Below are 26,440 nucleotides of genomic sequence, written 5' to 3'. Positions count from 1 at the left end.
ACTGGTTACTTGTTTCATTACTGTGGTGTAGAATGTTTCTCTGTCGCAGCTGATTCCAAAGAATCACCCTCGTAATTGCAGCGTTGAGCGTCCATCATCGACGGTGTTACTGTACTCACTTGTCAGTCAGTACCTCGACTGATTACTTGTTTCATTACTGTGGTGTAGAATGTTTCTCTGTCGCAGATGATTCCAAAGAATCACCCTTGTAATTGTAGCGTTGAGCGTCCATCATCGACGGTGCTACTGTACTCACTTGTCAGTCAATACCTTGACTGATTACTTGTTTCATTACTGTGGTGTAGAATGTTTCTCTGTCGCAGCTGATTCCAAAGAATCACCCATGTAATTGTGGCGTTGAGCGTCCATAATCGAAGGTGCTACTGTACTCACTTGTCGACTGATTACTTGTTTCATTACTGTGGTGTAGAATGATTCTCTGTCTCAGCTGACTCCAAAGAATCACGCTTGTAATTGTAGCGTTGAGCGTCCATCATCGACGGTGCTACTGTACTCACTTGTCAGTCAATACCTTGTTTGATTACTTGTTTCATTACTGTGGTGTAGAATGTTTCTCTGTCGCAGCTGATTCCAAAGAATCACCCTTGTAATTGTAGCGTTGAGCGTCCATCATCGAACGTGCTGCTGTACTCACTTGTCGACTGATTACTTGTTTCATTCCTGTGGTGTAGAATGTTCCTCTGTCGCAGCTGATTCCAAAGAATGACCCTTGTAATTGTAGCGTTGAGCGTCCATAATCGAAGGTGCTACTGTTCTCACTTGTCAGTCAGTACCTCGACTGGTTACTTGTTTCATTACTGTGGTGTAGAATGTTTCTCTGTCGCAGCTGATTCCAAAGAATCACCCTCTTAATTGTAGCGTTGAGCATCCATCATCGACGGTGTTACTGTACTCACTTGTCAGTCAGTACCTCGACTGATTACTTGTTTCATTACTGTGGTGTAGAATGTTTCTCCGTCGCAGCTGATTCCAAAAAATCACCCTCGTAATTGTAGCGTTGAGCGTCCATAATCGAAGGTGCTACTGTACTCACTTGTCGACTGATTACTTGTTTCATTCCTGTGGTGTAGACTGTTCCTCTGTCGCAGCTGATTCCAAAGAATGACCCTTGTAATTGTAGCGTTGAGCGTCCATAATCGAAGGTGCTACTGTACTCACTTGTCAGTCAGTACCTCGACTGGTTACTTGTTTCATTACTGTGGTGTAGAATGTTTCTCTGTCGCAGCTGATTCCAAAGAATCACCCTCGTAATTGTAGCGTTGAGCGTCCATCCTCGAACGTGCTACTGTACTCACTTGTCGACTGATTACTTGTTTCGTTACTGTGGTGTAGAATGTTCCTCTGTCGCAACTGATTCCAAAGAATGACCCTTGTAATTGTAGCGTTGAGCGTCCATAATCGAAGGTGCTACTGAACTCACTTGTCAGTCAGTACCTCGACTGGTTACTTGTTTCATTACTGTGGTGTAGAATGTTTCTCTGTCGCAGCTGATTCCAAAGAATCACCCTCGTAATTGTAGCGTTGAGCATCCATCATCGACGGTGCTACTGTACTCACTTGTCAGTCAATACCTTGACTGATTACTTGTTTCATTACTGTGGTGTAGAATGTTTATCTGTCGCAGCTGATTCCAAAGAATGACCCTCGTAATTGTAGCGTTGAGCGTCCATCATCGACGGTGTTACTGTAGTCACTTGTCAGTCAGTACCTCGACGGATTACTTGTTTCATTACTGTGGTGTAGAATGTTTCTCTGTCGCAGCTGATTCCAAAGAATCACGCTTGTAATAGTAGCGTTGAGCGTCCATCATCGACGGTGCTACTGTACTCACTTGTCAGTCAATACCTTGACTGATTACTTGTTTCATTACTGTGGTGTAGAATGTTTCTCTGTCGCAGCTGATTCCAAAGAATCGCCTTGTAATTGTAGCATTGAGCGTCCATCATCGAACGTGCTACTGTACTCACTTGTCGACTGATTACTTGTTTCATTACTGTGGTGTAGAATGTTCCTCTGTTGCAGCTGATTCCAAAGAATAACCCTTGTAATTGTAGCGTTGAGCGTCCATAATCGAAGGTGCTACTGTACTAACTTGTCAGTCAGTACCTCGACTGGTTACTTGTTTCATTACTGTGGTGTAGAATGTTTCTCTGTCGCAGCTGATTCCAAAGAATCACCCTCGTAATTGTAGCGTTGAGCGTCCATCATCGACGGTGTTACTGTACTCACTTGTCAGTCAGTACCTCGACTGATTACTTGTTTCATTACTGTGGTGTAGAATGTTTCTCCGTCGCAGCTCATTCCAAAGAATCACCCTTGTAATTGTAGCGTTGAGCGTCCATAATCGAAGGTGCTACTGTACTCACTTGTCGACTGATTACTTGTTTCATTACTGTGGTGTAGAATGTTTCTCTGTCGCAGCTGATTCCAAAGAATCACCCTCGTAATTGTAGCGTTGAGCGTCCATCATCGACGGTGTTACTGTACTCACTTGTCAGTCAGTACCTCGACTGGTTACTTGTTTCATTACTGTGGTGTAGAATGTTTCTCTGTCGCAGCTGATTCCAAAGAATCACCCTTGTAATTGTAGCGTTGAGCGTCCATCATCGACGGTGCTACTGTACTCACTTGTCAGTCAATACCTTGACTGATTACTTGTTTCATTACTGTGGTGTAGAATGTTTCTCTGTCGCAGCTGATTCCAAAGAATCACGCTTGTAATTGTAGCGTTGAGCGTCCATCATCGACGGTGCTACTGTACTCACTTGTCAGTCAATACCTTGTTTGATTACTTGTTTCATTACTGTGGTGTAGAATGTTTCTCTGTCGCAGCTGATTCCAAAGAATCACCCTTGTAATTGTAGGGTTGAGCGTCCATCATCGAACGTGCTACTGTACTCACTTGTCGACTGATTACTTGTTTCATTCCTGTGGTGTAGAATGTTCCTCTGTCGCAGCTGATTCCAAAGAATGACCCTTGTAATTGTAGCGTTGAGCGTCCATAATCGAAGGTGCTACTGTACTCACTTGTCAGTCAGTACCTCGACTGGTTACTTGTTTCATTACTGTGGTGTAGAATGTTTCTCTGTCGCAGCTGATTCCAAAGAATCACCCTTGTAATTGTAGCGTTGAGCGTCCATAATCGAAGGTGCTACTGTACTCACTAGTCGACTGATTACTTGTTTCATTACTGTGGTGTAGAATGTTTCTCTGTCGCAGCTGATTCCAAAGAATCGCCCTTGTAATTGTAGCGTTGAGCGTCCATAATCGAAGGTGCTACTGTACTCACTTGTCAGTCAGTACCTCGACTGGTTACTTGTTTCATTACTGTGGTGTAGAATGTTTCTCTGTCGCAGCTGATTCCAAAGAATCACCCTCGTAATTGTAGCGTTGAGCGTCCATCATCGACGGTGTTACTGTACTCACTTGTCAGTCAGTACCTCGACTGATTACTTGTTTCATTACTGTGGTGTAGAATGTTTCTCTGTCGCAGCTGATTCCAAAGAATCACCCTTGTAATTGTAGCGTTGAGCGTCCATAATCGAAGGTGCTACTGTACTCACTTGTCAGTCAGTACCTCAACTGGTTACTTGTTTCATTACTGTGGTGTAGAATGTTTCTCTGTCGCAGCTGATTCCAAAGAATCGCCCTTGTAATTGTAGCGTTGAGCGTCCATAATCGAAGGTGCTACTGTACTCACTTGTCAGTCAGTACCTCGACTGGTTACTTGTTTCATTACTGTGGTGTAGAATGTTTCTCTGTCGCAGCTGATTCCAAAGAATCACCCTCGTAATTGTAGCGTTGAGCGTCCATCATCGACGGTGCTACTGTACTCACTTGTCAGTCAATACCTTGTTTGATTACTTGTTTCATTACTGTGGTGTAGAATGATTCTCTGTCTCAGCTGATTCCAAAGAATCACGCTTGTAATTGTAGCGTTGAGCGTCCATCATCGAACGTGCTACTGTACTCACTTGTCGACTGATTACTTGTTTCATTCCTGTGGTGTAGAATGTTCCTCTGTCGCAGCTGATTCCAAAGAATGACCCTTGTAATTGTAGCGTTGAGCGTCCATAATCGAAGGTGCTACTGTACTCACTTGTCAGTCAGTACCTCAACTGGTTACTTGTTTCATTACTGTGGTGTAGAATGTTTCTCTGTCGCAGCTGATTCCAAAGAATCACCCTTGTAATTGTAGCGTTGAGCGTCCATCATCGACGGTGCTACTGTACTCACTTGTCAGTCAATACCTCGACTGATTACTTGTTTTATTACTGTGGTGTAGAATGTTTCTCCGTCGCAGCTGATTCCAAAAAATCACCCTTGTAATTGTAGCGTTGAGCGTCCATAATCGAAGGTGCTACTGTACTCACTTGTCGACTGATTACTTGTTTCATTACTGTGGTGTAGAATGTTTCTCTGTCGCAGCTGATTCCAAAGAATCACCCTTGGAATTGTAGCGTTGAGCGTCCATAATCGAAGGTGCTACTGTACTCACTTGTCAGTCAGTACCTCGACTGGTTACTTGTTTCATTACTGTGGTGTAGAATGTTTCTCTGTCGCAGCTGATTCCAAAGAATCACCCTTGTAATTGTAGCGTTGAGCGTCCATCATCGACGGTGCTACTGTACTCACTTGTCAGTCAATACCTCGACTGATTACTTGTTTCATTACTGTGGTGTAGAATGTTTCTCTGTCGCAGCTGATTCCAAAGAATCACCCTCGTAATTGTAGCGTTGAGCGTCCATCATCGACGGTGTTACTGTACTCACTTGTCAGTCAGTACCTCGACTGGTTACTTGTTTCATTACTGTGGTGTAGAATGTTTCTCTGTCGCAGCTGATTCCAAAGAATCACCCTTGTAATTATAGCGTTGAGCGTCCATCATCGACGGTGCTACTGTACTCACTTGTCAGTCAATACCTTGACTGATTACTTGTTTCATTACTGTGGTGTAGAATGTTTCTCTGTCGCAGCTGATTCCAAAGAATCACCCTTGTAATTGTAGCGTTGAGCGTCCATCATCGAACGTGCTACTGTACTCACTTGTCGACTGATTACTTGTTTCATTCCTGTGGTGTAGAATGTTCCTCTGTCGCAGCTGATTCCAAAGAATGACCCTTGTAATTGTAGCGTTGAGCGTCCATAATCGAAGGTGCTACTGTACTCACTTGTCAGTCAGTACCTCGACTGGTTACTTGTTTCATTACTGTGGTGTAGAATGTTTCTCTGTCGCAGCTGATTCCAAAGAATCACCCTTGTAATTGTAGCGTTGAGCGTCCATAATCGAAGGTGCTACTGTACTCACTTGTCGACTGATTACTTGTTTCATTACTGTGGTGTAGAATGTTTCTCTGTCGCAGCTGATTCCAAAGAATCGCCCTTGTAATTGTAGCGTTGAGCGTCCATAATCGAAGGTGCTACTGTACTCACTTGTCAGTCAGTACCTCTACTGGTTACTTGTTTCATTACTGTGGTGTAGAATGTTTCTCTGTCGCAGCTGATTCCAAAGAATCACCCTCGTAATTGTAGCGTTGAGCGTCCATCATCGACGGTGTTACTGTACTCACTTGTCAGTCAGTACCTCGACTGATTACTTGTTTCATTACTGTGGTGTAGAATGTTTCTCTGTCGCAGCTGATTCCAAAGAATCACCCTTGTAATTGTAGCGTTGAGCGTCCATCATCGACGGTGCTACTGTACTCACTTGTCAGTCAATACCTTGTTTGATTACTTGTTTCATTACTGTGGTGTAGAATGATTCTCTGTCTCAGCTGATTCCAAAGAATCACGCTTGTAATTGTAGCGTTGAGCGTCCATCATCGAACGTGCTACTGTACTCACTTGTCGACTGATTACTTGTTTCATTCCTGTGGTGTAGAATGTTCCTCTGTCACAGCTGATTCCAAAGAATGACCCTTGTAATTGTAGCGTTGAGCGTCCATAATCGAAGGTGCTACTGTACTCACTTGTCAGTCAGTACCTCGACTGGTTACTTGTTTCATTACTGTGGTGTAGAATGTTTCTCTGTCTCAGCTGATTCCAAAGAATCACCCTTGTAATTGTAGCGTTGAGCGTCCATCATCGACGGTGCTACTGTACTCACTTGTCAGTCAATACCTCGACTGATTACTTGTTTCATTACTGTGGTGTAGAATGTTTCTCCGTCGCAGCTGATTCCAAAAAATCACCCTTGTAATTGTAGCGTTGAGCGTCCATAATCGAAGGTGCTACTGTACTCACTTGTCGACTGATTACTTGTTTCATTACTGTGGTGTAGAATGTTTCTCTGTCGCAGCTGATTCCAAAGAATCAAGCTTGTAATTGTAGCGTTGAGCGTCCATAATCGAAGGTGCTACTGTACTCACTTGTCAGTCAGTACCTCGAATGGTTACTAGTTTCATTACCGTGGTGTAGAATGTTTCTCTGTCGCAGCTGGTTCCAAAGAATCACCCTTGTAATTGTAGCGTTGAGCGTCCATAATCGAAGGTGCTACTGTACTCACTTGTCGACTGATTACCTGTTTCATTACTGTGGTGTAGAATGTTTCTCTGTCGCAGCTGATTCCAAAGAATCACCCTTGTAATTGTAGCGTTGAGCGTCCATAATCGAAGGTGCTACTGTACTCACTCGTCAGTCAGTACCTCGACTGGTTACTTGTTTCATTACTGTGGTGTAGAATGTTTCTCTGTCGCAGCTGATTCCAAAGAATCACCCTTGTAATTGTAGCGTTGAGCGTCCATAATCGAAGGTGCTACTGGATTCACTTGTCAGTCAGTACCTCGACTGGTTACTAGTTTCATTACCGTGGTGTAGAATGTTTCTCTGTCGCAGCTGGTTCCAAAGAATCACCCTTGTAATTGTAGCGTTGAGCGTCCATAATCGAAGGTGCTACTGTACTCACTTGTCGACTGATTACTTGTTTCATTACTGTGGTGTAGAATGTTTCTTTGTCGCAGCTGATTCCAAAGAATCACCCTTGTAATTGTAGCGTTGAGCGTCCATAATCGAAGGTGCTACTGTACTCACTTGTCAGTCAGTACCTCGACTGGTTACTTGATTCATTACTGTGGTGTAGAATGTTTCTCTGTCGCAGCTGATTCCAAAGAATCACCCTCGTAATTGTAGCGTTGAGCGTCCATCATCGACGGTGCTACTGTACTCACTTGTCAGTCAATACCTTGACTGATTACTTGTTTCATTACTGTGGTGTAGAATGTTTCTCTGTCGCAGCTGATTCCAAAGAATCACCCTCGTAATTGTAGCGTTGAGCGTCCATCATCGACGGTGTTACTGTACTCACTTGTCAGTCAGTACCTCGACGGATTACTTGTTTCATTACTGTGGTGTAGAATGTTTCTCTGTCGCAGCTGATTCCAAAGAATCACGCTTGTAATAGTAGCGTTGAGCGTCCATCATCGACGGTGCTACTGTACTCACTTGTCAGTCAATACCTTGACTGATTACTTGTTTCATTACTGTGGTGTAGAATGTTTCTCTGTCGCAGCTGATTCAAAAGAATCGCCTTGTAATTGTAGCATTGAGCGTCCATCATCGAACGTGCTACTCTACTCACTTGTCGACTGATTACTTGTTTCATTACTGTGGTGTAGAATGTTCCTCTGTTGCAGCTGATTCCAAAGAATAACCCTTGTAAATGTAGCGTTGAGCGTCCATAATCGAAGGTGCTACTGTACTCACTTGTCAGTCAGTACCTCGACTGGTTACTTGTTTCATTACTGTGGTGTAGAATGTTTCTCTGTCGCAGCTGATTCCAAAGAATCACCCTCGTAATTGTAGCGTTGAGCGTCCATCATCGACGGTGTTACTGTACTCACTTGTCAGTCAGTACCTCGGCTGATTACTTGTTTCATTACTGTGGTGTAGAATGTTTCTCCGTCGCAGCTCATTCCAAAGAATCACCCTTGTAATTGTAGCGTTGAGCGTCCATAATCGAAGGTGCTACTGTACTCACTTGTCGACTGATTACTTGTTTCATTACTGTGGTGTAGAATGTTTCTCTGTCGCAGCTGATTCCAAAGAATCACCCTCGTAATTGTAGCGTTGAGCGTCCATCATCGACGGTGTTACTGTACTCACTTGTCAGTCAGTACCTCGACTGGTTACTTGTTTCATTACTGTGGTGTAGAATGTTTCTCTGTCGCAGCTGATTCCAAAGAATCACCCTTGTAATTGTAGCGTTGAGCGTCCATCATCGACGGTGCTACTGTACTCACTTGTCAGTCAATACCTTGACTGATTACTTGTTTCATTACTGTGGTGTAGAATGTTTCTCTGTCGCAGCTGATTCCAAAGAATCACGCTTGTAATTGTAGCGTTGAGCGTCCATCATCGACGGTGCTACTGTACTCACTTGTCAGTCAATACCTTGTTTGATTACTTGTTTCATTACTGTGGTGTAGAATGTTTCTCTGTCGCAGCTGATTCCAAAGAATCACCCTTGTAATTGTAGCGTTGAGCGTCCATCATCGAACGTGCTACTGTACTCACTTGTCGACTGATTACTTGTTTCATTCTTGTGGTGTAGAATGTTCCTCTGTCGCAGCTGATTCCAAAGAATGACCCTTGTAATTGTAGCGTTGAGCGTCCATAATCGAAGGTGCAACTGTACTCACTTGTCAGTCAGTACCTCGACTGGTTACTTGTTTCATTACTGTGGTGTAGAATGTTTCTCTGTCTCAGCTGATTCCAAAGAATCACGCTTGTAATTGTAGCGTTGAGCGTCCATCATCGATCGTGCTACTGTACTCACTTGTCGACTGATTACTTGTTTCATTCCTGTGGTGTAGAATGTTCCTCTGTCGCAGCTGATTCCAAAGAATGACCCTTGTAATTGTAGCGTTGAGCGTCCATAATCGAAGGTGCTACTGTACTCACTTGTCAGTCAGTACCTCGACTGGTTACTTGTTTCATTACTGTGGTGTAGAATGTTTCTCTGTCTCAGCTGATTCCAAAGAATCACCCTTGTAATTGTAGCGTTGAGCGTCCATCATTGACGGTGCTACTGTACTCACTCCTCAGTCAATACCTCGACTGATTACTTGTTTCATTACTGTGGTGTAGAATGTTTCTCCATCGCAGCTGATTCCAAAAAATCACCCTTGTAATTGTAGCGTTGAGCGTCCATAATCGAAGGTGCTACTGTACTCACTTGTCGACTGATTACTTGTTTCATTACTGTGGTGTAGAATGTTTCTCTGTCGCAGCTGATTCCAAAGAATCACCCTTGTAATTGTAGCGTTGAGCGTCCATAATCGAAGGTGCTACTGTACTCACTTGTCAGTCAGTACCTCGAATGGTTACTAGTTTCATTACCGTGGTGTAGAATGTTTCTCTGTCGCAGCTGGTTCCAAAGAATCACCCTTGTAATTGTAGCGTTGAGCGTCCATAATCGAAGGTGCTACTGTACTCACTTGTCGACTGATTACCTGTTTCATTACTGTGGTGTAGAATGTTTCTCTGTCGCAGCTGATTCCAAAGAATCAGCCTTGTAATTGTAGCGTTGAGCGTCCATAATCGAAGGTGCTACTGTTCTCACTTGTCAGTCAGTACCTCGACTGGTTACTTGTTTCATTACTGTGGTGTAGAATGTTTCTCTGTCTCAGCTGATTCCAAAGAATCACGCTTGTAATTGTAGCGTTGAGCGTCCATCATCGAACGTGCTACTGTACTCACTTGTCGACTGATTACTTGTTTCATTCCTGTGGTGTAGAATGTTCCTCTGTCGCAGCTGATTCCAAAGAATGACCCTTGTAATTGTAGCGTTGAGCGTCCATAATCGAAGGTGCTACTGTACTCACTTGTCAGTCAGTACCTCGACTGGTTACTTGTTTCATTACTGTGGTGTAGAATGTTTCTCTGTCTCAGCTGATTCCAAAGAATCACCCTTGTAATTGTAGCGTTGAGCGTCCATCATCGACGGTGCTACTGTACTCACTTGTCAGTCAATACCTCGACTGATTACTTGTCTCATTACTGTGGTGTAGAATGTTTCTCTGTCGCAGCTGATTCCAAAGAATCACCCTTGTAATTGTAGCGTTGAGCGTCCATAATCGAAGGTGCTACTGTACTCACTTGTCAGTCAGTACCTCGACTGGTTACTAGTTTCATTACCGTGGTGTAGAATGTTTCTCTGTCGCAGCTGGTTCCAAAGAATCACCCTTGTAATTGTAGCGTTGAGCGTCCATAATCGAAGGTGCTACTGTACTCACTTGTCGACTGATTACTTGTTTCATTACTGTGGTGTAGAATGTTTCTCTGTCGCAGCTGATTCCAAAGAATCACCCTTGTAATTGTAGCGTTGAGCGTCCATAATCGAAGGTGCTACTGTACTCACTTGTCAGTCAGTACCTCGACTGGTTACTTGTTTCATTACTGTGGTGTAGAATGTTTCTCTGTCGCAGATGATTCCAAAGAATCACCCTAGTAATTGTAGCGTTGAGCGTCCATCATCGACGGTGCTACTGTACTCACTTGTCAGTCAATACCTCGACTGATTACTTGTTTCATTACTGTGGTGTAGAATGTTTCTCCGTCGCAGCTGATTCCAAAAAATCACCCTTGTAATTGTAGCGTTGAGCGTCCATAATCGAAGGTGCTACTGTACTCACTTGTCGACTGATTACTTGTTTCATTACTGTGGTGTAGAATGTTTCTCTGTCGCAGCTGATTCCAAAGAATCAACCTCGTAATTGTAGCGTTGAGCGTCCATCATCGACGGTGCTACTGTACTCACTTGTCAGTCAATACCTCGACTGGTTACTTGTTTCATTACTGTGGTGTAGAATGTTTCTCTGTCGCAGCTGATTCCAAAGAATCACCCTCGTAATTGTAGCGTTGAGCGTCCATAATCGAAGGTGCTACTGTACTCACTTGTCAGTCAATACCTTGTTTGATTACTTGTTTCATTACTGTGGTGTAGAATGTTTCTCTGTCGCAGCTGATTCCAAAGAATCGCCCTTGTAATTGTAGCGTTGAGCGTCCATAATCGAAGGTGCTACTGTACTCACTTGTCAGTCAGTACCTCGACTGGTTACTTGTTTCATTACTGTGGTGTAGAATGTTTCTCTGTCTCAGCTGATTCCAAAGAATCACCCTTGTAATTGTAGCGTTGAGCGTCCATCATCGACGGTGCTACTGTACTCACTTGTCAGTCAATACCTCGACTGATTACTTGTTTCATTACTGTGGTGTAGAATGTTTCTCCGTCGCAGCTGATTCCAAAAAATCACCCTTGTAATTGTAGCGTTGAGCGTCCATAATCGAAGGTGCTACTGTACTCACTTGTCGACTGATTACTTGTTTCATTACTGTGGTGTAGAATGTTTCTCTTTCGCAGCTGATTCCAAAGAATCACCCTTGTAATTGTAGCGTTGAGCGTCCATAATCGAAGGTGCTACTGTACTCACTTGTCAGTCAGTACCTCGAATGGTTACTAGTTTCATTACCGTGGTGTAGAATGTTTCTCTGTCGCAGCTGGTTCCAAAGAATCACCCTTGTAATTGTAGCGTTGAGCGTCCATAATCGAAGGTGCTACTGTACTCACCTGTCGACTGATTACCTGTTTCATTACTGTGGTGTAGAATGTTTCTCTGTCGCAGCTGATTCCAAAGAATCACCCTTGTAATTGTAGCGTTGAGCGTCCATAATCGAAGGTGCTACTGTACTCACTTGTCAGTCAGTACCTCGACTGGTTACTAGTTTCATTACCGTGGTGTAGAATGTTTCTCTGTCGCAGCTGGTTCCAAAGAATCACCCTTGTAATTGTAGCATTGAGCGTCCATAATCGAAGGTGCTACTGTACTCACTTGTCGACTGATTACTTGTTTCATTACTCTGGTGTAGAATGTTTCTCTGTCGCAGCTGATTCCAAAGAATCACCCTCGTAATTGTAGCGTTGAGCGTCCATCATCGACGGTGTTACTGTACTCACTTGTCAGTCAGTACCTCGACTGGTTACTTGTTTCATTACTGTGGTGTAGAATGTTTCTCTGTCGCAGCTGATTCCAAAGAATCACCCTTGTAATTGTAGCGTTGAGCGTCCATCATCGACGGTGCTACTGTACTCACTTGTCAGTCAATACCTTGACTGATTACTTGTTTCATTACTGTGGTGTAGAATGTTTCTCTGTCGCAGCTGATTCCAAAGAATCACGCTTGTAATTGTAGCGTTGAGCGTCCATCATCGACGGTGCTACTGTACTCACTTGTCAGTCAATACCTTGTTTGATTACTTGTTTCATTACTGTGGTGTAGAATGTTTCTCTGTCGCAGCTGATTCCAAAGAATCACCCTTGTAATTGTAGGGTTGAGCGTCCATCATCGAACGTGCTACTGTACTCACTTGTCGACTGATTACTTGTTTCATTCCTGTGGTGTAGAATGTTCCTCTGTCGCAGCTGATTCCAAAGAATGACCCTTGTAATTGTAGCGTTGAGCGTCCATAATCGAAGGTGCTACTGTACTCACTTGTCAGTCAGTACCTCGACTGGTTACTTGTTTCATTACTGTGGTGTAGAATGTTTCTCTGTCGCAGCTGATTCCAAAGAATCACCCTTGTAATTGTAGCGTTGAGCGTCCATAATCGAAGGTGCTACTGTACTCACTAGTCGACTGATTACTTGTTTCATTACTGTGGTGTAGAATGTTTCTCTGTCGCAGCTGATTCCAAAGAATCGCCCTTGTAATTGTAGCGTTGAGCGTCCATAATCGAAGGTGCTACTGTACTCACTTGTCAGTCAGTACCTCGACTGGTTACTTGTTTCATTACTGTGGTGTAGAATGTTTCTCTGTCGCAGCTGATTCCAAAGAATCACCCTCGTAATTGTAGCGTTGAGCGTCCATCATCGACGGTGTTACTGTACTCACTTGTCAGTCAGTACCTCGACTGATTACTTGTTTCATTACTGTGGTGTAGAATGTTTCTCTGTCGCAGCTGATTCCAAAGAATCACCCTTGTAATTGTAGCGTTGAGCGTCCATAATCGAAGGTGCTACTGTACTCACTTGTCAGTCAGTACCTCAACTGGTTACTTGTTTCATTACTGTGGTGTAGAATGTTTCTCTGTCGCAGCTGATTCCAAAGAATCGCCCTTGTAATTGTAGCGTTGAGCGTCCATAATCGAAGGTGCTACTGTACTCACTTGTCAGTCAGTACCTCGACTGGTTACTTGTTTCATTACTGTGGTGTAGAACGTTTCTCTGTCGCAGCTGATTCCAAAGAATCACCCTCGTAATTGTAGCGTTGAGCGTCCATCATCGACGGTGCTACTGTACTCACTTGTCAGTCAATACCTTGTTTGATTACTTGTTTCATTACTGTGGTGTAGAATGATTCTCTGTCTCAGCTGATTCCAAAGAATCACGCTTGTAATTGTAGCGTTGAGCGTCCATCATCGAACGTGCTACTGTACTCACTTGTCGACTGATTACTTGTTTCATTCCTGTGGTGTAGAATGTTCCTCTGTCGCAGCTGATTCCAAAGAATGACCCTTGTAATTGTAGCGTTGAGCGTCCATAATCGAAGGTGCTACTGTACTCACTTGTCAGTCAGTACCTCAACTGGTTACTTGTTTCATTACTGTGGTGTAGAATGTTTCTCTGTCGCAGCTGATTCCAAAGAATCACCCTTGTAATTGTAGCGTTGAGCGTCCATCATCGACGGTGCTACTGTACTCACTTGTCAGTCAATACCCCGACTGATTACTTGTTTTATTACTGTGGTGTAGAATGTTTCTCCGTCGCAGCTCATTCCAAAAAATCACCCTTGTAATTGTAGCGTTGAGCGTCCGTAATCGAAGGTGCTACTGTACTCACTTGTCGACTGATTACTTGTTTCATTACTGTGGTGTAGAATGTTTCTCTGTCGCAGCTGATTCCAAAGAATCACCCTTGGAATTGTAGCGTTGAGCGTCCATAATCGAAGGTGCTACTGTACTCACTTGTCAGTCAGTACCTCGACTGGTTACTTGTTTCATTACTGTGGTGTAGAATGTTTCTCTGTCGCAGCTGATTCCAAAGAATCACCCTTGTAATTGTAGCGTTGAGCGTCCATCATCGACGGTGCTACTGTACTCACTTGTCAGTCAATACCTCGACTGATTACTTGTTTCATTACTGTGGTGTAGAATGTTTCTCTGTCGCAGCTGATTCCAAAGAATCACCCTCGTAATTGTAGCGTTGAGCGTCCATCATCGACGGTGTTACTGTACTCACTTGTCAGTCAGTACCTCGACTGGTTACTTGTTTCATTACTGTGGTGTAGAATGTTTCTCTGTCGCAGCTGATTCCAAAGAATCACCCTTGTAATTATAGCGTTGAGCGTCCATCATCGACGGTGCTACTGTACTCACTTGTCAGTCAATACCTTGACTGATTACTTGTTTCATTACTGTGGTGTAGAATGTTTCTCTGTCGCAGCTGATTCCAAAGAATCACCCTTGTAATTGTAGCGTTGAGCGTCCATCATCGAACGTGCTACTGTACTCACTTGTCGACTGATTACTTGTTTCATTCCTGTGGTGTAGAATGTTCCTCTGTCGCAGCTGATTCCAAAGAATGACCCTTGTAATTGTAGCGTTGAGCGTCCATAATCGAAGGTGCTACTGTACTCACTTGTCAGTCAGTACCTCGACTGGTTACTTGTTTCATTACTGTGGTGTAGAATGTTTCTCTGTCGCAGCTGATTCCAAAGAATCACCCTTGTAATTGTAGCGTTGAGCGTCCATAATCGAAGGTGCTACTGTACTCACTTGTCGACTGATTACTTGTTTCATTACTGTGGTGTAGAATGTTTCTCTGTCGCAGCTGATTCCAAAGAATCGCCCTTGTAATTGTAGCGTTGAGCGTCCATAATCGAAGGTGCTACTGTACTCACTTGTCAGTCAGTACCTCTACTGGTTACTTGTTTCATTACTGTGGTGTAGAATGTTTCTCTGTCGCAGCTGATTCCAAAGAATCACCCTCGTAATTGTAGCGTTGAGCGTCCATCATCGACGGTGTTACTGTACTCACTTGTCAGTCAGTACCTCGACTGATTACTTGTTTCATTACTGTGGTGTAGAATGTTTCTCTGTCGCAGCTGATTCCAAAGAATCACCCTTGTAATTGTAGCGTTGAGCGTCCATCATCGACGGTGCTACTGTACTCACTTGTCAGTCAATACCTTGTTTGATTACTTGTTTCATTACTGTGGTGTAGAATGATTCTCTGTCTCAGCTGATTCCAAAGAATCACGCTTGTAATTGTAGCGTTGAGCGTCCATCATCGAACGTGCTACTGTACTCACTTGTCGACTGATTACTTGTTTCATTCCTGTGGTGTAGAATGTTCCTCTGTCGCAGCTGATTCCAAAGAATGACCCTTGTAATTGTAGCGTTGAGCGTCCATAATCGAAGGTGCTACTGTACTCACTTGTCAGTCAGTACCTCGACTGGTTACTTGTTTCATTACTGTGGTGGAGAATGTTTCTCTGTCTCAGCTGATTCCAAAGAATCACCCTTGTAATTGTAGCGTTGAGCGTCCATCATCGACGGTGCTACTGTACTCACTTGTCAGTCAATACCTCGACTGATTACTTGTTTCATTACTGTGGTGTAGAATGTTTCTCCGTCGCAGCTGATTCCAAAAAATCACCCTTGTAATTGTAGCGTTGAGCGTCCATAATCGAAGGTGCTACTGTACTCACTTGTCGACTGATTACTTGTTTCATTACTGTGGTGTAGAATGTTTCTCTGTCGCAGCTGATTCCAAAGAATCAAGCTTGTAATTGTAGCGTTGAGCGTCCATAATCGAAGGTGCTACTGTACTCACTTGTCAGTCAGTACCTCGAATGGTTACTAGTTTCATTACCGTGGTGTAGAATGTTTCTCTGTCGCAGCTGGTTCCAAAGAATCACCCTTGTAATTGTAGCGTTGAGCGTCCATAATCGAAGGTGCTACTGTACTCACTTGTCGACTGATTACCTGTTTCATTACTGTGGTGTAGAATGTTTCTCTGTCGCAGCTGATTCCAAAGAATCACCCTTGTAATTGTAGCGTTGAGCGTCCATAATCGAAGGTGCTACTGTACTCACTTGTCAGTCAGTACCTCGACTGGTTACTTGTTTCATTACTGTGGTGTAGAATGTTTCTCTGTCGCAGCTGATTCCAAAGAATCACCCTTGTAATTGTAGCGTTGAGCGTCCATAATCGAAGGTGCTACTGGATTCACTTGTCAGTCAGTACCTCGACTGGTTACTAGTTTCATTACCGTGGTGTAGAATGTTTCTCTGTCGCAGCTGGTTCCAAAGAATCACCCTTGTAATTGTAGCGTTGAGCGTCCATAATCGAAGGTGCTACTGTACTCACTTGTCGACTGATTACTTGTTTCATTACTGTGGTGTAGAATGTTTCTCTGTCGCAGCTGATTCCAAAGAATCACCCTTGTAATTGTAGCGTTGAGCGTCCATAATCGAAGGTGCTACTGTACTCACTTGTCAGTCAGTACCTCGACTGGTTACTTGATTCATTACTGTGGTGTAGAATGTTTCTCTGTCGCAGCTGATTCCAAAGAATCACCCTCGTAATTGTAGCGTTGAGCGTCCATCATCGACGGTGCTACTGTACTCACTTGTCAGTCAATACCTTGACTGATTACTTGTTTCATTACTGTGGTGTAGAATGTTTCTCTGTCGCAGCTGATTCCAAAGAATCACCCTCGTAATTGTAGCGTTGAGCGTCCATCATCGACGGTGTTACTGTACTCACTTGTCAGTCAGTACCTCGACGGATTACTTGTTTCATTACTGTGGTGTAGAATGTTTCTCTGTCGCAGCTGATTCCAAAGAATCACGCTTGTAATAGTAGCGTTGAGCGTCCATCATCGACGGTGCTACTGTACTCACTTGTCAGTCAATACCTTGACTGATTACTTGTTTCATTACTGTGGTGTAGAATGTTTCTCTGTCGCAGCTGATTCAAAAGAATCGCCTTGTAATTGTAGCATTGAGCGTCCATCATCGAACGTGCTACTCTACTCACTTGTCGACTGATTACTTGTTTCATTACTGTGGTGTAGAATGTTCCTCTGTTGCAGCTGATTCCAAAGAATAACCCTTGTAAATGTAGCGTTGAGCGTCCATAATCGAAGGTGCTACTGTACTCACTTGTCAGTCAGTACCTCGACTGGTTACTTGTTTCATTACTGTGGTGTAGAATGTTTCTCTGTCGCAGCTGATTCCAAAGAATCACCCTCGTAATTGTAGCGTTGAGCGTCCATCATCGACGGTGTTACTGTACTCACTTGTCAGTCAGTACCTCGACTGATTACTTGTTTCATTACTGTGGTGTAGAATGTTTCTCCGTCGCAGCTCATTCCAAAGAATCACCCTTGTAATTGTAGCGTTGAGCGTCCATAATCGAAGGTGCTACTGTACTCACTTGTCGACTGATTACTTGTTTCATTACTGTGGTGTAGAATGTTTCTCTGTCGCAGCTGATTCCAAAGAATCACCCTCGTAATTGTAGCGTTGAGCGTCCATCATCGACGGTGTTACTGTACTCACTTGTCAGTCAGTACCTCGACTGGTTACTTGTTTCATTACTGTGGTGTAGAATGTTTCTCTGTCGCAGCTGATTCCAAAGAATCACCCTTGTAATTGTAGCGTTGAGCGTCCATCATCGACGGTGCTACTGTACTCACTTGTCAGTCAATACCTTGACTGATTACTTGTTTCATTACTGTGGTGTAGAATGTTTCTCTGTCGCAGCTGATTCCAAAGAATCACGCTTGTAATTGTAGCGTTGAGCGTCCATCATCGACGGTGCTACTGTACTCACTTGTCAGTCAATACCTTGTTTGATTACTTGTTTCATTACTGTGGTGTAGAATGTTTCTCTGTCGCAGCTGATTCCAAAGAATCACCCTTGTAATTGTAGCGTTGAGCGTCCATCATCGAACGTGCTACTGTACTCACTTGTCGACTGATTACTTGTTTCATTCCTGTGGTGTAGAATGTTCCTCTGTCGCAGCTGATTCCAAAGAATGACCCTTGTAATTGTAGCGTTGAGCGTCCATAATCGAAGGTGCTACTGTACTCACTTGTCAGTCAGTACCTCGACTGGTTACTTGTTTCATTACTGTGGTGTAGAATGTTTCTCTGTCTCAGCTGATTCCAAAGAATCACCCTTGTAATTGTAGCGTTGAGCGTCCATCATTGACGGTGCTACTGTACTCACTCCTCAGTCAATACCTCGACTGATTACTTGTTTCATTACTGTGGTGTAGAATGTTTCTCCATCGCAGCTGATTCCAAAAAATCACCCTTGTAATTGTAGCGTTGAGCGTCCATAATCGAAGGTGCTACTGTACTCACTTGTCGACTGATTACTTGTTTCATTACTGTGGTGTAGAATGTTTCTCTGTCGCAGCTGATTCCAAAGAATCACCCTTGTAATTGTAGCGTTGAGCGTCCATAATCGAAGGTGCTACTGTACTCACTTGTCAGTCAGTACCTCGAATGGTTACTAGTTTCATTACCGTGGTGTAGAATGTTTCTCTGTCGCAGCTGGTTCCAAAGAATCACCCTTGTAATTGTAGCGTTGAGCGTCCATAATCGAAGGTGCTACTGTACTCACTTGTCGACTGATTACCTGTTTCATTACTGTGGTGTAGAATGTTTCTCTGTCGCAGCTGATTCCAAAGAATCAGCCTTGTAATTGTAGCGTTGAGCGTCCATAATCGAAGGTGCTACTGTACTCACTTGTCAGTCAGTACCTCGACTGGTTACTTGTTTCATTACTGTGGTGTAGAATGTTTCTCTGTCTCAGCTGATTCCAAAGAATCACGCTTGTAATTGTAGCGTTGAGCGTCCATCATCGAACGTGCTACTGTACTCACTTGTCGACTGATTACTTGTTTCATTCCTGTGGTGTAGAATGTTCCTCTGTCGCAGCTGATTCCAAAGAATGACCCTTGTAATTGTAGCGTTGAGCGTCCATAATCGAAGGTGCTACTGTACTCACTTGTCAGTCAGTACCTCGACTGGTTACTTGTTTCATTACTGTGGTGTAGAATGTTTCTCTGTCTCAGCTGATTCCAAAGAATCACCCTTGTAATTGTAGCGTTGAGCGTCCATCATCGACGGTGCTACTGTACTCACTTGTCAGTCAATACCTCGACTGATTACTTGTTTCATTACTGTGGTGTAGAATGTTTCTCTGTCGCAGCTGATTCCAAAGAATCACCCTTGTAATTGTAGCGTTGAGCGTCCATAATCGAAGGTGCTACTGTACTCACTTGTCAGTCAGTACCTCGACTGGTTACTAGTTTCATTACCGTGGTGTAGAATGTTTCTCTGTCGCAGCTGGTTCCAAAGAATCACCCTTGTAATTGTAGCGTTGAGCGTCCATAATCGAAGGTGCTACTGTACTCACTTGTCGACTGATTACTTGTTTCATTACTGTGGTGTAGAATGTTTCTCTGTCGCAGCTGATTCCAAAGAATCACCCTTGTAATTGTAGCGTTGAGCGTCCATAATCGAAGGTGCTACTGTACTCACTTGTCAGTCAGTACCTCGACTGGTTACTTGTTTCATTACTGTGGTGTAGAATGTTTCTCTGTCGCAGATGATTCCAAAGAATCACCCATGTAATTGTAGCGTTGAGCGTCCATCATCGACGGTGCTACTGTACTCACTTGTCAGTCAATACCTCGACTGATTACTTGTTTCATTACTGTGGTGTAGAATGTTTCTCCGTCGCAGCTGATTCCAAAAAATCACCCTTGTAATTGTAGCGTTGAGCGTCCATAATCGAAGGTGCTACTGTACTCACTTGTCGACTGATTACTTGTTTCATTACTGTGGTGTAGAATGTTTCTCTGTCGCAGCTGATTCCAAAGAATCAACCTCGTAATTGTAGCGTTGAGCGTCCATCATCGACGGTGCTACTGTACTCACTTGTCAGTCAATACCTCGACTGGTTACTTGTTTCATTACTGTGGTGTAGAATGTTTCTCTGTCGCAGCTGATTCCAAAGAATCACCCTCGTAATTGTAGCGTTGAGCGTCCATAATCGAAGGTGCTACTGTACTCACTTGTCAGTCAATACCTTGTTTGATTACTTGTTTCATTACTGTGGTGTAGAATGTTTCTCTGTCGCAGCTGATTCCAAAGAATCGCCCTTGTAATTGTAGCGTTGAGCGTCCATAATCGAAGGTGCTACTGTACTCACTTGTCAGTCAGTTCCTCGACTGGTTACTTGTTTCATTACTGTGGTGTAGAATGTTTCTCTGTCTCAGCTGATTCCAAAGAATCACCCTTGTAATTGTAGCGTTGAGCGTCCATCATCGACGGTGCTACTGTACTCACTTGTCAGTCAATACCTCGACTGATTACTTGTTTCATTACTGTGGTGTAGAATGTTTCTCCGTCGCAGCTGATTCCAAAAAATCACCCTTGTAATTGTAGCGTTGAGCGTCCATAATCGAAGGTGCTACTGTACTCACTTGTCGACTGATTACTTGTTTCATTACTGTGGTGTAGAATGTTTCTCTTTCGCAGCTGATTCCAAAGAATCACCCTTGTAATTGTAGCGTTGAGCGTCCATAATCGAAGGTGCTACTGTACTCACTTGTCAGTCAGTACCTCGAATGGTTACTAGTTTCATTACCGTGGTGTAGAATGTTTCTCTGTCGCAGCTGGTTCCAAAGAATCACCCTTGTAATTGTAGCGTTGAGCGTCCATAATCGAAGGTGCTACTGTACTCACCTGTCGACTGATTACCTGTTTCATTACTGTGGTGTAGAATGTTTCTCTGTCGCAGCTGATTCCAAAGAATCACCCTTGTAATTGTAGCGTTGAGCGTCCATAATCGAAGGTGCTACTGTACTCACTTGTCAGTCAGTACCTCGACTGGTTACTAGTTTCATTACCGTGGTGTAGAATGTTTCTCTGTCGCAGCTGGTTCCAAAGAATCACCCTTGTAATTGTAGCATTGAGCGTCCATAATCGAAGGTGCTACTGTACTCACTTGTCGACTGATTACTTGTTTCATTACTGTGGTGTAGAATGTTTCTCTGTCGCAGCTGATTCCAAAGAATCACCCTTGTAATTGTAGCGTTGAGCGTCCATAATCGAAGGTGCTACTGTACTCACTTGTCAGTCAGTACCTCGACTGGTTACTTGTTTCATTACTGTGGTGTAGAATGTTTCTCTGTCGCAGCTGATTCCAAAGAATCACCCTTGTAATTGTAGCGTTGAGCGTCCATCATCGACGGTGCTACTGTACTCACTTGTCAGTCAATACCTCGACTGATTACTTGTTTCATTACTGTGGTGTAGAATGTTTCTCCGTCGCAGCTGATTCCAAAAAATCACCCTTGTAATTGTAGCGTTGAGCGTCCATAATCGAAGGTGCTACTGTACTCACTTGTCGACTGATTACTTGTTTCATTACTCTGGTGTAGAATGTTTCTCTGTCGCAGCTGATTCCAAAGAATCAACCTCGTAATTGTAGCGTTGAGCGTCCATCATCGACGGTGCTACTGTACTCACTTGTCAGTCAATACCTCGACTGGTTACTTGTTTCGTTACTGTGGTGTAGAATGTTTCTCTGTCGCAGCTGATTCCAAAGAATCACCCTCGTAATTGTAGCGTTGAGCGTCCATAATCGAAGGTGCTACTGTACTCACTTGTCAGTCAATACCTTGTTTGATTACTTGTTTCATTACTGTGGTGTAGAATGTTTCTCTGTCGCAGCTGATTCCAAAGAATCGCCCTTGTAATTGTAGCGTTGAGCGTCCATAATCGAAGGTGCTACTGTACTCACTTGTCAGTCAGTACCTCGACTGGTTACTTGTTTCATTACTGTGGTGTAGAATGTTTCTCTGTCGCAGCTGATTCCAAAGAATCACCCTCGTAATTGTAGCGTTGAGCGTCCATCATCGACGGTGCTACTGTACTCACTTGTCAGTCAATACCTTGTTTGATTACTTGTTTCATTACTGTGGTGTAGAATGTTTCTCTGTCGCAGCTGATTCCAAAGAATCACCCTTGTAATTGTAGCGTTGAGCGTCCATCATCGAACGTGCTACTGTACTCACTTGTCGACTGATTACTTCTTTCATTCCTGTGGTGTAGAATGTTCCTCTGTCGCAGCTGATTCCAAAGAATGACCCTTGTAATTGTAGCGTTGAGCGTCCTTAATCGAAGGTGCTACTGTACTCACTTGTCAGTCAGTACCTCGACTGGTTACTTGTTTCATTACTGTGGTGTAGAATGTTTCTCTGTCGCAGCTGATTCCAAAGAATCACTCTCGTAATTGTAGCGTTGAGCGTCCATCATCGACGGTGCTACTGTACTCACTTGTCAGTCAATACCTTGTTTGATTACTTGTTTCATTACTGTGGTGTAGAATGTTTCTCTGTCGCAGCTGATTCCAAAGAATCGCCCTTGTAATTGTAGCGTTGAGCGTCCATAATCGAAGGTGCTACTGTACTCACTTGTCGACTGATTACTTGTTTCATTACTGTGGTGTAGAATGTTTCTCTGTCGCAGCTGACTCCAAAGAATCGCCCTTGTAATTGTAGCGTTGAGCGTCCATAATCGAAGGTGCTACTGTACTCACTTGTCAGTCAGTACCTCGACTGGTTACTTGTTTCATTACTGTGGTGTAGAATGTTTCTCTGTCGCAGTTGATTCCAATGAATCGACCATGTAATTGTAGCGTTGACCGTCCATAATCGAAGGTGCTACTGTACTCACTTGTCGACTGATTACTTGTTTCATTACTGTGGTGTAGAATGTTTCTCTGTCGCAGGTGATTCCAAAGAATCACCCTTGTAATTGTAGCGTTGAGCGTCCATCATCGAACGTGCTACTGTACTCACTTGTCGACTGATTACTTGTTTCATTCCTGTGGTGTAGAATGTTCCTCTGTCGCAGCTGATTCCAAAGAATGACCCTTGTAATTGTAGCGTTGAGCGTCCATAATCGAAGGTGCTACTGTACTCACTTGTCAGTCAGTACCTCGACTGGTTACTTGTTTCATTACTGCGGTGTAGAATGTTTCTCTGTCGCAGCTGATTCCAAAGAATCACCCTCGTAATTGTAGCGTTGAGCGTCCATCATCGACGGTGCTACTGTACTCACTTGTCAGTCAGTGCCTTGACTGATTACTCGTTTCATTACTGTGGTGTAGAATGTTCCTCTGTCGCAGCTGATTCCAAAGAATCGCCCTTGTAATTGTAGCGTTGAGCGTCCATAATCGAAGGTGCTACTGTACTCACTTGTCGACTGATTACTTGTTTCATTACTGTGGTGTAGAATGTTTCTCTGTCGCAGCTGATTCCAAAGAATCACCCTTGTAATTGTAGCGTTGAGCGTCCATAATCGAAGGTGCTACTGTACTCACTTGTCAGTCAGTACCTTGACTGGTTACTTGTTTCATTACCGTGGTGTAGAATGTTTCTCTGTCGCAGCTGGTTCCAAAGAATCACCCTTGTAATTGTAGCGTTGAGCGTCCATAATCGAAGGTGCTACTGTACTCACTTGTCGACTGATTACTTGTTTCATTACTGTGGTGTAGAATGTTTCTCTGTCGCAGCTGATTCCAAAGAATCGCCCTTGTAATTGTAGCGTTGAGCGTCCATAATCGAAGGTGCTACTGTACTCACTTGTCAGTCAGTACCTCGACTGGTTACTTGTTTCATTACTGTGGTGTAGAATGTTTCTCTGTCGCAGCTGATTCCAAAGAATCACCCTCGTAATTGTAGCATTGAGCGTCCATCATCGACGGTGCTACTGTACTCACTTGTCAGTCAATACCTCGACTGGTTACTTGTTTCATTACTGTGGTGTAGAATGTTTCTCTGTCGCAGCTGATTCCAAAGAATCACCCTCGTAATTGTAGCGTTGAGCGTCCATAATCGAAGGTGCTACTGTTCTCACTTGTCAGTCAGTACCTCGACTGGTTACTTGTTTCATTACTGTGGTGTAGAATGTTTCTCGGTCGCAGCTGATTCCAAAGAATGACCCTCGTAATTGTAGCGTTGAGCATCCATCATCGACGGTGTTACTGTACTCACTTGTCAGTCAGTACCTCGACTGATTACTTGTTTCATTACTGTGGTGTAGAATGTTTCTCCGTCGCAGCTGATTCCAAAAAATCACCCTTGTAATTGTAGCGTTGAGCGTCCATAATCGAAGGTGCTACTGTACTCACTTGTCGACTGATTACTTGTTTCATTACTGTGGTGTAGAATGTTTCTCTGTCGCAGCTGATTCCAAAGAATCACCCTTGTAATTGTAGCGTTGAGCGTCCATAATCGAAGGTGCTACTGTACTCACTTGTCAGTCAGTACCTCGACTGGTTACTTGTTTCATTACCGTGGTGTAGAATGTTTCTCTGTCGCAGCTGGTTCCAAAGAATCACCCTTGTAATTGTAGCGTTGAGCGTCCATAATCGAAGGTTCTACTGTACTCACTTGTCGACTGATTACTTGTTTCATTACTGTGGTGTAGTATGTTTCTCTGTCGCAGCTGATTCCAAAGAATCACCCTTGTAATTGTAGCGTTGAGCGTCCATAATCGAAGGTGCTACTGTACTCACTTGTCGACTGATTACTTGTTTCATTACTGTGGTGTAGAATGTTCCTCTGTCGCAGCTGATTCCAAAGAATCACCCTTATAATTGTAGCGTTGAGTGTCCATAATCGACGGTGCTACTGCACTCACTTGTCAGTCAGTACCTTGACTGATTACTTGTTTCATTACTGTGGTGTAGAATGTTTCTCTGTCGCAGCTTATTCTAAAGTATCCCATGGTAATGCGCGTCAAATATTAAAATCGTATTAAGTAGTGGAGGGTCGAATCGCGTAAGACTGATTCTCGTACTTACAAGGGGACCATCCACACTGTAAATCACGTATTTTGATGAGTTTTAAATATTTTGTAGAGACACTTTCCATGAGTATCTGGCGGCCGTGGTGACCGAGCGGTTCTAGGCGCTACAGTCTGGAACCGCGCGACCGCTACGGTCGCAGGTTCGAATCCTGCCTCGGGCATGGATGTGTGTGATGTCCTTAGGTTTGTTAGGTTTAAGTAGTTCTAAGTTCTATGGGACTGATGACCTCTGACGTTAAGTCTCATAGAGCTCAAAACCACGAGTGCCTGGCTATCTGGTTTTCTAGCGACGGTCCTTGGTTTTTGTGAAAATCGATTTTGAAGTTCATTCCGCGCTTTGTGTACCCCTCACATTACTTATATTTCGAGTAAGTCATCGTAGCGCAGCAGTAAAGGTTCACGGCTACTGTGCTAGAGGTACCGTGTTCGAATCCTGCTCCCATATTTTTTTATGAATACAAGAACTGCCCGGAAATTTTGGTCCCAACGTTCAAAAACGAGTAAACGAAGTAACTGGCAAATACAGAAATGTAGTCGTGCACGAAATCCGGGAAGTTCACGAAATTGGTATACAAAGAATTTTTGCGTTCTGTAATTCTTCGCCGGCTGTTGTGGCCGAGTGGTTCTAGGCGCTTCAGTCTGGAACGGCGCGACCACTACGGTCGCAGGTTCGAATCCAGCCTCGGTAATGGATGTTTGTGATGTCCTTCGGTAGGTTTAAGTATTTCTAGGGGACTGATGACCTCAGATGTTAAGTCCCATAGTGCGCAGGGCCATTTTTTGTAATTCTTCCGTACGTGGGACAGAGAAAATTTTTCTACACTATCGATTCATGGGGAGGGCAAACCGATCAAACTTTATAAGATTATCTATTCACTAATGAGAGGAAAGGGAGAACCTGCACCCTAAAAGTCGTCCCACCAAAATGCCCTCTTTATTGGCAGCCCTACGATGTTTATTTTTACCTATAGGTGAAAATCTTCACGAAAATTATTCAGAATGCTCCCGACTTGATGAAAGACTGTCAGAGAGATCTCATCTTGGGAAGATTCGATAAAATTACATTCGCTAATCCTACATAAATCCAGCGCACCTAATTTTGAAAGCATGATTAGATACGCATGATTCGCATCGAAATTAGCGGATGAAAGAGAAATGTTTTTGAATGCAAAATAATTGTGTTTCCCGGTATCGCTGATGAAGAAACCGTGCCTGCAAGACGGTTGCTTTCATAAAATGCGCGTGGTGCTGCGAAAATTTGTGCTTCAGTTGTTTCTGTGATAGGTTGGTTGGTTTGTGTGGGTTGAAGGGACCAAATCTATGATAAGTATCACCCACATTTTTGTTCTGGCACATCAAGCAATGTGGACGATGAAAAATAAGACTTTTTAATATTGTATGACAGAAAAATTAATAACTGAATATATCTTTATTATTTCCAACACCTTACACTGTTTGTTGATATACTTTGAAACAAAACTGAAAAATTATGTCAATTTTGAAAAACAAGTACACTAAC

This window comes from Schistocerca americana, chromosome 6 (assembly GCF_021461395.2).
Source record: "Schistocerca americana isolate TAMUIC-IGC-003095 chromosome 6, iqSchAmer2.1, whole genome shotgun sequence".
Classification (NCBI taxonomy): domain Eukaryota; kingdom Metazoa; phylum Arthropoda; class Insecta; order Orthoptera; family Acrididae; genus Schistocerca; species Schistocerca americana.
Note: the sequence above shows the minus strand (reverse complement) of the source record.